Source organism: Triticum urartu, chromosome 1A (assembly GCF_056163025.1).
Source record: "Triticum urartu cultivar PI428250 chromosome 1A, HENAU_Tu73, whole genome shotgun sequence".
NCBI classification, from domain to species: Eukaryota; Viridiplantae; Streptophyta; class Magnoliopsida; order Poales; family Poaceae; genus Triticum; species Triticum urartu.
Window position 1 is genome coordinate 449,135,283 of NC_141873.1, and position 12,683 is coordinate 449,147,965.

Sequence of the window (12,683 nt, forward strand, 5' to 3'; positions counted from 1 at the left end):
GCAGCGGCAGAGGGTCAGGCTCGGCAGGACAACGCCCCCGAACCCGCGAAGACTCCAGCAAGCGACCAAGCATCTGGGGCTCTACCCCCTTAGGAGGCTCCTCAGCTCCCAGGGGACGCGAACCTCGTCGGCACACCAACCCTCGTCGAGCACCCGGTATACTTCGTCAGCATGGTGTTGAGGGACGCAAGAGCACGATCCCCCATGCCTCAAAAGCTCCTACTCGCACTCCTAGTCGCCTCGCGAAAGCTGCAGCACTACTTCCAGGGCCACCCCATCAAGGTCGTCTCAGCTTACCCATTGGAGAGAGTTCTCGGGAGCCCCAACTTTGCCAGAAGAGTCGCTGAATGGAACATCGAGTTGCAAGCATTCTAGCTGGAGTTCAGTACCACCAGGGTCATCAAGGTGCCGCGCTCGCTGATTTTGTGGCAGAGTGGACAGATGCCCCAGCGTTTGAAGAAGGCGAGGACCGGTCCCTCTCGCCGGGAAGCGAGGCACTTAATGGCTGGGTCATGTATTTCGATGGCGCCTTCGCGCGTCAGGGCGCGGGGGATGGAGCTGTACTCATCTCGCCCACTCAGGACAAGCTCTATTACGCCGTACAGCTCTGCTTCCAGCAGGGCGAGAAGGTCTCCAACAACATGGCAGAATACGAGGGCATCATAGCTGGCCTGAAGGCTGCAGCGGCGCTGGGGTGAAGCGTCTCACCATCTGGGGTGACTCACAACTCCTCGTCAACTTCTCCAACAAGGTGTACAAGCCGAAGGACGAGCACATGGAGGCATACCTCACAGAGGTGCGCAAGATGGAGAAGCAATTTCTGGGCCTGAAATTGCAGCACGTGCCCCGAGGCACCAGCAAGGAAGCAGACGACATTGCCAGAAGAGCATCCAAGCGACAGCCCCAGGAGCCTAGCGTCTTCGAGGAGCGGCTCTTCAAGCCATCAGCAATGTCGCCGCTTTCGAGAGCAACTCAGCCTCGGGAGGAACTCCCACGGCCGCTAGCCTCAAGAGCCCCAGCCTGCGGCCTGACCTCAGGAGCATGCCTACTCCTGACGCTCGAGCCCCAGGAGGGATGCTGGACCAAGGAATTCAAGGAATACCTGATATGAGGGGTGCTACCAGAGAAGGAGGAGGACGCGGAGCGCGTGGCCCGTCAGGCCATGGCATACTGCATCCAGGGTGGAGAGTTATACAAAAAGCGACCAAATGACGTTACATTGCGTTGCATCTCTAGGGAACAGGGGAAAGAGCTGATAACTGACATACACGCCGGAGACTGTGGGCACCACTCGTCGTCGCGAACCCTCATCGGCAAGGCATTTCGAAGTGGGTTCTACTGGCCTACGGCACTCAACGACGCGGCCGAGCTGGTGAAGTCCTGTGAGGCCTGCCAATTCCACGCCAAGCAGATCCATCAGCCAGCTCAAGGCCTCCAGACCATCCCACTCTCATGGCCATTCGCAGTCTGGGGGCTGGATATTCTGGGCCCGTTCCCTCGGGCGCCTGGGGGCTATCGATACCTCTACGTCGCCATCGACAAGTTCACCAAGTGGCCGGAGGTTGAAGCCGTCCGCGCCATCCCAGCTGGCTCTGCAGTCAAGTTCATCAAGGGCCTCGTGAGGCGCTTTGCGGTCCCCAACCGCATCTTCACCGATAACGGCTCGTAGTTCACTAGTAATCTCTTCAAGTCATATTCTGCTAACCTTGGAACGCAGATCTGCTACGCCTTAGTAGCACACCCCAGGAGCAACGGCCAGGCCGAACGTGCCAACGCGGAGGTCCTGAAGGGCCTCAAGACCAGGACCTTCAAGAAAAAGCTCGAGGCCTACGGCAGGGGCTGGCATGACGAGCTCCAGTATGTGCTGTGGTCGATCCGCACCACTAAAACCAAGCCAACGGGCGAAACGCCGTTCTTCCTCGTCTATGGAGCTGAAGCAGTCCTCCCTCACAAGGTCGAGCATCGCTCCGCACGGGTCCTGGCGTTTGATGAGACGCAGTAGGACGCCATGTGGGGGATGGACCTCGTGCCGGGGAAGGAGCGACGCCGTGAAGCTGCACTACGGGCGGCAAGATACCAGCAGGTGCTGCGGCGGTACCACTGCCACAGTGTCCGCTCCAGGACTCTTGAGGTGGGTGACCTTGTCCTGAGGCGGGTGCTCTCCAGGGAGGGGCTGCATAAGCTCTCGCCTATGTGGGAGGGCCCGTTCAAGGTCGTCCACGTCTCCAGGTCTGGCGCCGCGCGCCTGGAGACACAGGACGGGGTACCCGTCCAGAACGCCTTGAACATCCACCACCTCCGGAAGTTCTACCCATGAAGAAAGGCCCGGTGCCTGTGAAGAAGGCCCAGCGCCTGTGAAGCAAGGCCCCGTGCCTGTGAAGAATCGCCGCCCATGACACTCTCACGTAATAATGAGTGGGGTTGTACACGCCCCGGAGCCTCAGGAGAGCCGCCCTTGGGCCTCGGGGGCTCCCTCCCACGCCCAGTGGCAGCACTTAGCTCCGCGCTGGTGAGAAGACGCTGAAGACTAGACTAGGTGCCGGACGCGGCTTTTCATTTGCTTTTCGAAGCTGGCTCGCCCCTCTTTTTATCGAAGTTTGCTTTCTGGTATCTATTGCTGGTTCTGTTTTATCGCTTTCTGCCTCTATTTTTGCCTTTCACCTCTTTGGTTGACCTAAACTCTCCCTCGTGTCCCTCGTGAGGGGGCTAGACAGGTACCTTCATGAGCTTCCTCCTTCTATCATTTCACGAGGCACCCTTGTTCGAGCCCACAAGCTGGCGCACCTCTCCTGGTCCGTGCCCCATGGGCATCGCGACGTGAAGCACTGAGTCAAGGCCAGCGGCGCCTATAACCAAACCCCGGGTGAGCGATAAGCCTCTTACGAATTTTTTGCAGTTCCTAAGCGCATATCAGGTCAAGGAGGCCTCGACAAGCACTAGGAAGAGAGCGCCTCGTGAGGAGGAGGTCACTCAAAACAAGTTGAGCTAAGTTATCCCTACATAAAACGATAATGTTACGACACGGCACAGGAATGGCAAACATAACATAGCGATTGGGACCATAGTTCGATACACGCCCCTCCGGGGCCCATTCTGGTTTCTTTTTAATGCAGGAAGGAAAGGAAGAACAAAATAAGCGGCGCCTACAGCGGTCCACGGGCGCAGGCCCCGGCGCCCGCCTGAGCTCAGCCGGACCCCTCCTCGCGCTTCACGGAGGCGCGGCGACAAGATGACCCACCACCATCTTCGAAGAGGGCATGACGGTGTGGCGGCTAATCGTAGCCGCCGCTGCTGGAGCTGTCACCGGGGGAAGAGCTGTCGTAGCCGGACGAGATGCGGTCGGCGCCAAGGGCGAGTTCGCCCCCATCCTCGTCACGGCCGTCGTCAAGGCCGAGCACCTCCTCACCATTGTTCACCTCGGGGCAGCACCCGACGCGACGACCATCTTCCCCGAACACCCTCACATAGAGGGTCGCGTCGCCGTCATGCTTGAAGTGAAGGGTGCACCGCCTTCCCAGACCGCGCGCGCGGGCGAACGTCTGCCAACCGCAGGCCAGAGCTACATTGCCCGTGGCAGAGACCTCGACCGCAACCTAGGAAGCCCTGCTGCAGTAGCCGTCCGCCTGCAGCCAAAGCCCGCCAGGAGCTGAGGCCGGCAGCTCGTTGGCAAGGAAGCGCGGGAGCTGAAGCCATTTGCCGGCCGGGTTCTCTGACCAGACGACGAACTCCAGTAGCATCTCCGCCGAGTGGAAGCATGTCCGGGGAGGCCGCGCGACCACGGCGCGCCTCCCCTCATCAACGGGACCACCACAACCGGAGCGACCCCTGCCCCGCAAAGCGGCACCACCACGGCCGCGTGGAGCCGCGGCGGGGGTTGCGGTGTGCTTGCGGGGACGGTCGCGCCCACGCTTGGGCACCGGAGAGCCAGGACCCTCGTGAGGGGCCTTCCCCTTCTCCGTGGCGGTGAACCTCCTTGACGGCGCCATTGGTGGCAGGAGAGGAGCAAGGAAGGAGAAGAAGCGGAAGAGGAAGAGGAAAGATGGGCGACGGGGGCTCCGCCCCCTCCCATTTATACCAGGAGAAGGCCAACCGGCACCCCCCACGATCACAGGTAATGATAGTCTTACTTGCATGTCGCAGGGACTTGTCTCATCGGGCAGTTGCCGAGGCAGCGTGGGGAAGCGGAGACGCCCACGTCCAATCTACCGCCACGCGTCGGCCGAGGTCGCAGGCTATTGGGGCCCACGGAGCTCCTCCCATGACCCTTGGCTTCACCTTGAAGCCAAGTCCGAGAGCGCCTGGGGCCCGGGAGCTACTGTCGATGTTCTGGGAATGGGGGTCCCCAGACTTGCCTGCCTGCGGCCCACGGCATGGCTTTGTTGGCAGGCCTGTACGACCCATCTTCATCAACAAGGAATCAAGACCCTCGCGAGGGGCCAAGCCTCGCGAGGCGGACGACACAAGACCTCCTCAGGAGCAGCCTCATCAGGCCGGCTCGTGAGGGGCGGAGAGTTCAAGGTCAGGCAAACCTCGTGAGGTTCTCGTGACGTGAGCCATGACGATCGAGGCCAGGCGGGCGCCAGCACGCGCAACATCCTTGTTTCCTCTTTAGTGCTAAGGGGGAAAGCGCAGGCGCGGAGTACCGAGGCATCAAGCAAAGGTTTCCATATTGGTGCAACGAGACCAAGACCAGAAGGACGGCAAGATGGAGGTCACCGTGGAGCTCACGACGGCGTCACCACCAGAACCTTTGGCAGGCGAAGACCACCTTTTGTCAGGATAGCTTGTACTAGATGTGCCCTTTCAAATTGGCCATTGTTGGCTCCCTTCCCGCTCAATATTTGGGGAGAGGACCAGGGCCTCCATAAATAGGACTAGCCACCACCATAGGGGGGGGAGAGATCCAAGATCATCCTCAGCCACACAAGTGCACCAGGCACAAGAACACCTCAACCTGAGGAGGCTGTTCTTCCCCTTGTACTGTTCATCCTCAACCCAAGAGGCAATCCACCACAACAACACTGGAGTAGGGTATTACGCCACAATGGTGGCCCAAACCAGTATAAATCTCGTGTCCTTTGTGTTGCGAGTTCATCGAGTTAGTTCGTGAGATCTAGGCTAAGTTAGAACGTGGATCGATAGGAGGAGGTCTCCGCGCGCACCCCAGAGTTTGAACCTTAAGGATTTTGCCGGAACCCGTGATCCGACAGCATCCCCAAGCTTAGGCTTTTGGTTGTCCTTGTATTTTACCTTGGGGTGCCTTGGGCATCCCCAAGCTTAGGCTCTTGCCACTCTTTGTTCCAAAACCCATCAAATCTTTTACCCAAAAACTTGAAAACTTCACAACACAAAACTCAACAGAAAATCTCATGAGCTCCGTTAGTATAAGAAAACAAATCACCACCTTAAGGTACTGTAATAAACTCATTCTTTATTTATATTGGTGTTAAACCTTTTTTTCACGGAATATATTGGTGTTAAACCTACTATATTCCAACTTCTCTATGGTTCATACCCCCTGATACTAGCCATAGATTCATCAAAATAAGCAAACAACACACGAAAAACAGAATCTGTCAAAAACAGAATAATTTGTAGTAATCTGTAGGTTTCGAATACTTCTGTAACTCCAAACATCCTGAGAAATTAGTACGTCCTAAATAATTTGTATATTGATCTACCGCAGTTGGAATTTGTATTTTATCGCTCTCTTGTAAAAAATGAAAATTATTCTCGTGAGCGCATACTTTCTGTTTTTTTCAGCAAGATCGAATAACAATCATCCAAGAAGATCCTAAAGGCTTTACTTGGCAAAAACATTAATTAAAACATAAAAAACACAATCATAACAGAGGATAGATGATTTATTTATTACTAAACATTAATAAAAAGCGAGGAACAAAAATAAAATTGGGTTGCCTCGCAACAAGCGCTATCGTTTAATGCCCCTAGCTAGGCAAAGAGATTTCAATGGTGCTCACATGAAAGACAAGAATTGAAACACAAAGAGAGCATAATAAAACATTTGACAAACACATCTAAGTCTAACATACTTCCTATGCATAGGCATCTTATAGGAAAAAACAAACTATCAAGGCAAGCAAAAACTAGCATATGCAAGGAAGCGGAAAGAAACAATAGCAATCTCAACATAACGAGAGGTAATTTAGTAACATGAAAATTTCTACAACTATATTTTCCTCTCTCGTAATAATTACATGTAGGATCATAAGTAAATTCAACAATATAGATATCACAAAACATATTCTTAACAAGATCCACATGTATGCAAAGTTGACACTCTTCCAAAATAGTGGGGTTAACATTAACTAAAGTCATGACCTCTCCAAACCCACTTTTATCAAAAACTTCATAAGATTGAACATTCTCCAAATATGTGGGATCTAAAGTTGACACTCTTCCATACCCACTTTCAGTATTATTGCAAACATTATTATCAATCTCATATTCATCATGGGGCTTAAAAAAATTTTCAAGATCATAAGAAGAATCACCCCAATCATGATCATTGCAACAAGTAGATGACATAGCAAAACTAGCATCCCCAAGCTTAGGGTTTTGCATATTATTAGCACAATTTACATCAATAGAATTTATAATAAAATCATTGTAATCATGCTTTTTATTCAAAGATCTATCGTCAATCGCTTCATAGAGTAATTCATCACACTTATCAGATTCACAAATTTCAAGCAAAACCTGATAAAGATAATCTAGTGCACTCAACTCGCTAGCAATAGGTTCATTGTAATTGGATCTCTTAAAGAGATTGGCAAGTGGATGAGGATCCATAAATTTTTAGCAAGCGAAGATGCAAGCAAAAAGAAGGTACATGGTAACAGAAGATCAAACGGAAGAAGGGCGAATAAAACAGCAAAGGCGAAGTGGGGGAGAGGAAAACGAGAGGCAAATGGCAAATAATGTAATGCGAGGGATAAGCGTTTGTGATGGGTATTTGGTATGTCTTGACTTGGCGTAGATCTCCCCGGCAACGACGCCATAAATCCTTCTTGCTACCTATTGAGCATGCGTTGGTTTTCCCTTGAAGAGGAAAGGGTGATGCAGCAAAGTAGCATAAGTATCTCCATCAGTTTTTGAGAACCAATGTATCAATCAAGTAGGAGACTACACGCAAGTCGCCTAGTACCTGCACAAACAAATAAGATCCTTGCAACCAACGCGATAAAGGGGTTGTCAATCCCTTCACGGCCACTTGCAAAAGTGAGATCTGATAAAGATAATAAGATAAATATTTTTGGTATTTTTGTTGTATAGATTGCAAAATAAATAGTAAACTAGAATTGTAGATCAGAAACTTATATGATGTAAAGTAGACCCGGGGGCCATAGGTTTCACTAGTGACTTCTCTATAGATAGCATAAATTACGGTGGGTGAACAAATTACTGCCAAGCAATTCATAGAAAAGCGCATAGTTATGAGAATATCTAGGCATGATCATAAACATAGGCATCACGTCCATGTCAAGTAGACCAAAACAATTTTGCATCTACTACTATTACTCCACACATCGACCACTATCCAGCATGCATCTAGAGTATTAAGTTCGTAAGAACAGAGTAACGCATTAGGCAAGATGACATGATGTAGAGGGATAAACTCTAGCAATATGATATAGACCCTATCTTTTTATCCTCGATGGCAATAATACAATACGTGTCGGTTCCCTTTCTGTCACTGGGATCGAGCACCGCAAGATTGAACCCAAAGCTAAGCACTTCTCCCATTACAAGAAATATCAATCTAATAGGCCAAACCAAACTGATAATTCGAAGAGACTTGCAAAGATATCAAATCATGCATATAAGAATTAAGAGAAGAATCAAAAATTGTTCATAGATAAACTTGATCATAAACCCACAATTCATCGGATCTCGGCAAACACACCGCAAAAAGTATTACATCGAATAGATCTCCAAGAACATCGAGAAGAACTTTGTATTGCGAATCAAAGAGAGAGAATAAGCCATTTAGCTAATAACTATGGACCCGAAGGTCTGTGGTAAACTATTCACACAACATCGGAGAGGCTATGGTGTTGATGTAGAAGCCCTCCGTGATCGAATCCCCCTTCGGCAGATTGCCGAAAAACGTCCCCAGATGGGATCTCACGGGTACAGAAGGTTGTGGCGGTGGAAAAGTGGTTTCATGGCTCTCCTGGATGTTTTCAGGGTATAAGAGTATATATAGGAGAAAGAAGTAGGTCGGTGGAGCTCTGTGGGGCCCACGAGGGTGGGGGTCGCGCCTCGCTGCTTCCTTGACCTCCACTCCAATTCTCCTGGATTGCGTTTGTTCCAAAAAAGTTCCTCGCGAAGGTTTTGTTCCGCTTGGATTCCGTTTGATATTCCTTTTCTGCGAAATACTGAAATGGGCAAAAAACAGCAATTTGCACTGGGCCTTCGGTTGATAGGTTAGTCCCAAAAATAATATAAAAGTGCATAATAAAGCCCATTAAATATCCAAAACAGATAATATAATAACATGGAACAATCAAAAATTATAGATACGTTGGAGACGTATCACTAACTACCTTATATGTGTTGCAGGGAAACAATGGGAAGCACTTAGGGTTACAATCGAGGTTTGCACGTGCATGGTCCGTTGTCTAATAGCACATTATTGTGCAATTGTAGGAACCATTCTAATATTTTGGTTTTTAACAATTTGGACTTGCACATGTAGGTCCTACTGCCAGAGTTTTTGACCCACTGTTCAACCCTTTTGCATATGGGGAAATGAGTTGTTCATGAATATCAATCAAGTCAAGAAACTCAGAAAGATTGTTAGGATAAAGAATTTAGCGGCAAAAAACAACAAAATCTTTGTTTGCACAATGAAGAAGACGTCAGTTCACTACAATATGGTACTAACTATTATACCTTGCCTTTGTTATTCCTTTGCCCCATTTCCAAGATAGAGAATATATTTATGCACATCCTTGTTTTCAGACCTTTCCAAAGCAGTTCACTGATCATTACCTCTCAAATCACCTATATGGTCAGGAGGCAAGAAAAGTTTTCATACAACATCCATGGTTCAATTTTAAAGTGTTCCTGAAGAGGACGAAGGATGGACGGTCAATCATCCACATGCACTGGCCTAAAGTTGCAAAGACCTTCAACATGAATGAAGGCTCAATATTCGCCTTCCTCTTCAACAGTTTTCCAGATGAGATGCATCTTCTATGTACCGTCTATGATGCTAATTTTGAAAGGTTCACATCAGCTAGGCGTATCAACGGGCTATGGAGATGCCCATCAATAGATATCAATGCGAGTGAGTAGGGATTGCCATGCAGCAGATGCACTAGAGCTATAAGTGTATGAAAGCTTAAAAATAAACTAAGTGGGTGTGCATCCAACTCAGTTGCTCACGAAGACCTAGGGCATTTTGAGGAAGCCCATCACTGGAATATACAAGCCAAGTTCTATAATGAAAAGTTCCCACTAGTATATGAAAGTGACAAAATAGGAGACTCTCTATCATGAAGATCATGGTGCTACTTTGAAGCACAAGTGTGGAAAAAGGATAGTAGCACTGTCCCTTCTCTCTATTTCTCTCATTTTTTATTTTTTTTATTTGCGCATTTCTCTTTTTTATGGCCTCTTTTTTTCCTTTTTTTTATTTTTCGTCCGGAGTCTCATCCCGACTTGTGGGGGAATCATAGTCTCCATCATCCTTTCCTCACTGGAACAATGCTCTAAAAATTATGATCATCACACTTTTATTTACTTACAACTCAAGAATTACAACTCGATACTTAGAACAAAATATGACTCTATGTGAATGCCTCCGGTGGTGTACCGAGATGTGCAATGAATCAAGAGTGACATGTATGAAAAATTATGAACGGTGGCTTTGCCACAAATATGATGTCAACTACATGATCATGCAAAGCAGTATGGCAATGATGGAGTATGTCATAATAAATGAAACGGTGGAAAGTTGCATGACAATATATCTCGGAATGGCTATGGAAATGACATAATAGATAGGTATGCTGGCTGTTTTGAGGAAGGTAAATGGTGGGTTTATGGTACCGGCGAAAGTTGCGCGGTACTAGAGAGGCTAGCAATGGTGGAACGGTGAGAGTGCGTATAATCCATGGACTCAACATTACTCTTAAAGAACTCACATACTTATTGCAAAAATCTATTAGTTATCGAAACGAAGTATTACGCGCATGATCCTAGGGGGATAGATTGGTAGGAAAAGACCATCACTCGGCCCCGACCGCCACTCATAAGGAAGACAATCAAAAAATAAGTCATGCTCCGACTTCATCACATAACGGTTCACCATACGTGCATGCTACAGGAATCACAAACTTTAACACAAGTATCTCTCAAATTCACAACTACTCAACTAGCATGACTCTAATATCACCATATTCATATCTCAAAACAATCATAAGGAATCAAACTTCTCATAGTATTCAATGCACTTTATGTGAAAGTTTTTATTATACCCATCTTGGATGTCTATCATATTAGGACTAATTTTATAGCCAAAGCAAGTTACCATGCTGTTCTAAAATACTCTCAAAATAATATAAGTGAAGCATGAGAGATCAATAATTTCTATAAAATAACACCACCACCGTGCTCTAAAAAGATATAAGTGAAGCTCTAGAGCAAAATTATCTACCTCAAAAGATATAAGTGAAGCACATAGAGTATTCTAATAAATTCTGATTCATGCGTGTCTCTCCCAAAAGGTGTGTACAGAAAGGATGATTATGGTAATCTAAAAATCAAAGACTCATATCAAACAAGACGCTCCAAGCAAAACACATCATGTGGTGAATAAAAATATAGCCTCAAGTAAAGCTACTGATAGACGAAGACGAAAGAGGGGATGCCTTCCGGGGCATCCCCAAGCTTAGGCTTTTGGTTGTCCTTGAATTTTACCTTGGGGTTCCTTGGGCATCCCCAGGCCCACTACTTGTTCCAAAATACATCAAATCTTTACCCAAAAACTTGAAAACTTCACAACACAAAACTCAACAGAAAATCTCATGAGCTCCGTTAGTATAAGAAAATTAACCAGCACATTAAGGTACTATAATTAAGTCATTATTTATTTATATTTTTGTTAAACCTACTGTATTCCAACTTCTCTATGGTTCATACCCCCCGATACTAGCCATAGATGCATCAAAATAAGCGAACAACACGCGAAAAACAGAATCTATCAAAAACAGAACAGTCTGTAGCAATCTGGAGGTTTTGAATACTTCTGTAACTCCAATAATTCTGAAAACTTAGGAACACCAGGATAAAAGGTATATTGATCTACTGCAGTTGGAATTGATATTTTAGCGCTCTCTGGTAAAATATGATAATTATTCTCGTGAGTGCATACTTTCTGTTTTTATCAGCAAGATCAAACAACAATCACCCAAGAAGATCCTAAAGGATTTACTTGGCACAAACACTAATTAAAACATAAAAACACAATCATAACAGAAGCTAGATTAATTATTTATTACTAAACAGGAAGAAAAAGCAAAGAACAAAAATAAAATTGGGTTGCCTCCCAACAAGCGCTATCGTTTAACGCCCTTAGCTAGGCCTTGATGAAATATAGCAATTGAAACACGAAGGGAGCATCATGAAGCATATGAAAAATCACATCTAAGTCTAACATACTTCCTACGCATAGGCATTATATAAGCAAACAAATTATCAAGACAAGCAAAAACTAGCATATGCAAGGAAGGAGAAAGAAACAATAGCAATCTCAACATAACGAGAGGTAATTTAGTGACACGAAAATTTCTACAACCATTCCTCTCTCATAGTAAGTACATGTAGGATCATAATTAAATTCAACAATATAGCTATCACATAAAATTTTCTATTCATGATCCACATGCATGCAAAGTTGACACTCTTCTAAAATAGTGGATTATCATAAAATAAAGTCATGACCTCTCTGAACCCACTTTTATCAAAAACTTCATAAGATTGAACATTATCCAAATATGTGGGATCTAAAGTTGACATTCTTCCAAACCCTCTTTCAGTATTATTGCAAACATTATTATCAATCTCATATTCATCATGGGGCTTAAATAAATTTTCAAGATCATAAGAAGAATTACCCCAATCATGATCATTGCAACAAGTAGTAGACATAGCAAAATTAGCATCCCCAAGCTTAGGGTTTTGCATATTATTAGCACAATTGAAATTAATAGAATTTATAGTAACATCATTGCAACCATGCTTTTTATTCAAAGATCTATCGTGAATCACTTTATAAAGCACTTCATCACAATTTTCAGATTCACGGATTTCAATCAAAACTCCATAAAGATAATCTAGTGCACTCAACTCACTAGCAATTGGTTCATCATAATTGGATCCTCTAAAAAGATTAGCAAGTGGATGGGGATCCATAAACTTTTAGCAAGCGAAGATGCAAGCAAAAAGAAGGCACACGGTAACACAAGATCGAACGGAAGAGGGGCGAAGCAAAGGCGAATCTTTTCGAAAATCGTTTTAGAAGTGGGGGAGAGGAAAACGAGAGGCGAATGGCAAATAATGTAATGCGAGGGAGAAGAGTTTATGATGGGTACTTGGTATGTCTTGAGTTGGCATAGATCTCCCCGGCAATGGCGCCAGAAATCCTTCTTGCT